The sequence below is a fragment of the Cryptomeria japonica genome, chromosome 9, assembly GCF_030272615.1.
Source record: "Cryptomeria japonica chromosome 9, Sugi_1.0, whole genome shotgun sequence".
NCBI lineage: Eukaryota > Viridiplantae > Streptophyta > Pinopsida > Cupressales > Cupressaceae > Cryptomeria > Cryptomeria japonica.
The window spans coordinates 66,152,847-66,156,458 of NC_081413.1; positions in this window are offsets into that span (position 1 = coordinate 66,152,847).

Consider the following 3,612-nt stretch of genomic DNA (forward strand, 5'->3'; position numbering starts at 1 on the left):
CTGTAAATTTCCCTAACAATGACAATAAGGATAAACCAATGAAGAAAATGAAGACATAGTGTTTGTATTAGTAAAGGAAGAAGTGTCTGACAAGAAAGCTGTTGTCTCTCACATTGACAACTCCAATGAGTGGATAATTGATAGTGGTTGTTCTCATCATATGACTGGAGACCAAAGAAAGTTTATGTCTCAAGAGGAATATTATGGAGGTGTTGTCAGATTTGGCAACGATGCACCTTGCTTGGTAAAAGGTAAAGGATCCATCTCTCTTAATGGAAAGAGTAGTGAAGATGATGTCTACTCGGTAGAAGGTCTTAAGCATAACCTATTGAGTGTTGCTCAACTGAATGAAAAAGGATTAATTCTAGAATTCAAAGGTGGAATTTGCAGTATAATTGGGAAGTGTGGTGAAGTTATTGCGACTGGTAAGCATACCAAAGGTAACTTATTTCATTTAAGTGCCAAGATATGTCTGTTGGCATTTTTTATGATTATGTTGTGATTGTCACTGATGGACACACACTTGCATTGAGATCACTTTTATATGTATGAATTATGCTCAACCAGCAATTGTTCCCAACCAGTATGATGCATTATAGTCTTTAGACTATCAGTGTTTTGCAGAATGTGTTTATCGGTCTAAAGCGGTATGTTGACCCCAAGTAGTTCAAGGATCTCAAGTGGTATGAAGGATCAAAGTAGCAGAACACATATTTCCCACTATTCATTTTTGTCAAACCGGCAACCGGTATTTTGTATGAACCGGTAATACTCTGTGATGAATAACCAACTGACATTTTGTAATGAGTTACCATCCATCGATTGTTAGACAGTGCCGACACTTTAATGGTGCTTTTTGTGTCGTGTTACAGAATATGTCTAGATGCATTGAACCTAGGAAATTGTAATGTAATCCTATTGGACCAACATGAAATTAGATTCCTTTATAAGGGCATCATGTCTAGGGTTTTATGTTGTTGCAAGGGTTTAAGGTGGTTGATGAGTTAGAGAGAGTGTGAATGTGTTGAAGACTGAAGTAATGCTGGAATGCATTAGGAATGAGCTATCAAGGATCTAACGAAGCAATCTGTGCTATTTGCTAGATCACTCACTTGTTGATTACCCACATCTTTGATAAATCTGAAGCCCTTAACCGAGTAGGCCCAAAAGCCTTTTGTAAATCCTCTAACAAGGTGGTTCACATCTATGGATCTAAAATCATCTAGCAAGGTAGTCTTTAATCGGACTTATCTCCTAACAGAGATTGAGATTCCTAACAGGATTTGTTTTGGTAAAGAACATTATATGACCTTAACTGGTCTGACCTTAACTAGTCTAGTTCCTATTCTGTAGATAGTTACTTGTGAGTTCCATCTCACCGTGCTTTTTCCCATTTGGGTTTCCATGTCAAAATCTCTTATGTTATGGTGTTTGTGCTTCTATGGGTGAATGCATTATTTGGTATTTGGTTTGCATATGTGCTAACCGGTTTGTCTGCTAAATTGTTTTACCAGTTTACTGTTAGTCTAGTAAAGTGTTTAAGTATGTTGATTTTTGGCATACTAATTCACCCCACCTCTTAGTATTCATCAATTGGTATCAGAGCCAACCTTTCTATAAGTCTAACTACTTGGAAAGAGATATGGGGGAATACACTATGAGGGAACTTACTCTTTGGCTCATTCAGTCTGAGAAAGCCTATGATGATCTTATGGTCAAATATAAGGCCTCTCAGGCAAAAAGGAGAGAACATGCTAAAAAATTGATGGAGCTATCTAAAAATTATTCTTCTAATGAAGCGGACATGGAAGCCCTGATTCAAGAACTAGAAAAGCTAAATGAATCCAATTCCAACCTGAGAAAAGAGTTGGAAGGACTGACAATTTGAATGTGCCAAGAGCTTGAGAACTGGAGGAAAGCCGAAGATCTGGTAAAAGACAAAGATCATGAAATCTCCAAGCTGAAGCAAGAGATTAGTGCCCTAACTGCTCAACTCCATGCGAGAAAAGTGGAAAAGGAACACATGCAAGGAGAATTAAACATGGTCATCTCCGATAATGAAAACTTGATGGAAACAAATGTTGATATTTCCAAAGAACTCTCTGAGTCAAAGGAAATACTTGCTAAGTTCAACAAGAGTACTGTTAAGCTAGAGCAAAAGCTTGAATCTACCAAACCTATCAAGAATACTAATGGACTTGGTTATTCTGGTCATGAGGAAGGTGAGACCTCTAGTACAAATGCTGGAGCATCGAAGAAACAACCGGCATCAAAGGATAAAGGTAAGCAAAAGTTTAAACCTGTTTCCTTTAATTGTCGTAAAGAAGGACATACTACCAATGTGTGTAGGAGCAAAGCCTACAATAATTTTCCTTACTTTATAAACAATGTACCTAGATCAAATAAGTTCAATGCTAATTGTTATGTATGCAACAATTTTGGGCATAGAGCATCTGAATGTAGGTCTATTATGAATAACACTAGAAGATATCCTTAGAGGACTCAAGGAGTTGGTCTGAAACCTTTTGTGAACCGGAATCACAACTAGTTTAATTCCTTTAATCATTAGTCAAGAAGCAGTGGCTATCAAGCGGCAACCGGATGGAGAGCAAACTGTTTGATCTATCATGGTCATGGTCACATAGTTGCAACATGTAGAAGGAAGAATGATAACATGAATAATGGACCTTGGAGAGCACCTAGAATGGTCTGCTATCATTGCAACAAACCGAGTCACATTGCTAGATTCTGCAGATCAAGAAAGAACATATCGGATGACATACCGGTCACTCCAGAAGGAAAGATTGACATTGAAACTATTCAAGCAGATATGAACAAAACCTAGAAAAAGAAACCAGAAGTGTTGCAAGAAGAACCAGTTTTTGCACCTAGTGTCGAAATAATAGAACTAACAAACTAAGCATCTGAAAAGCTTAGGGGGAGAAAATGGTGAAATGTTTCGAACCCCCAGTTTATACCAGTAAAAGACCTTAACTGGTATGTGATACCTGTCATTTTGTAGAAGACCAAAAATGGTAATAGGCAAATTAGGGTTTATGCCCTAATGGTGGAACATTTATTAAGGTAGGTGAGGAGTATGTTTAAAAGTAATTTTCAAATCATTTCTCATAATCATTTTTCGAACGAAGAATTTTTTCAAGTGCAGAGTGAAGAAAAAGTGATTTGTGTTGCGATTTAAAGAAATTTTGAAACCCTAAAGAAGATTCAGAAGCAAATATAAAACTTTCAAGAGAAGAACTCAAAGTGGCGATTCAGCAACTGACGAAGTGTGAGGCGAAGTGGAATTAGCAAGCCCTAAATTCTTTATTTCTGTAAGGTATTTCTTGAGTTTTTCTATTTTATCATGGCTTTGACATCTCATGATAGTTCTAGTGCAATAGTTGATTCTATGGACTTCATACAACGAAAGTCAAAATATAATTCCTTGTCTTAAGTATTGGCTAGTGTTATAGTAGAAGAAGGGATTTCTGATTACATAGACTACAAAATCGAAGACCTAGGGTCTCTCACAATCCATTCTTAGCTAGGTCTATTCTATGGGAAGGATAAAAAGATCAAACTGAAGTATAGCATCTTGGAGAAGAAGAAACT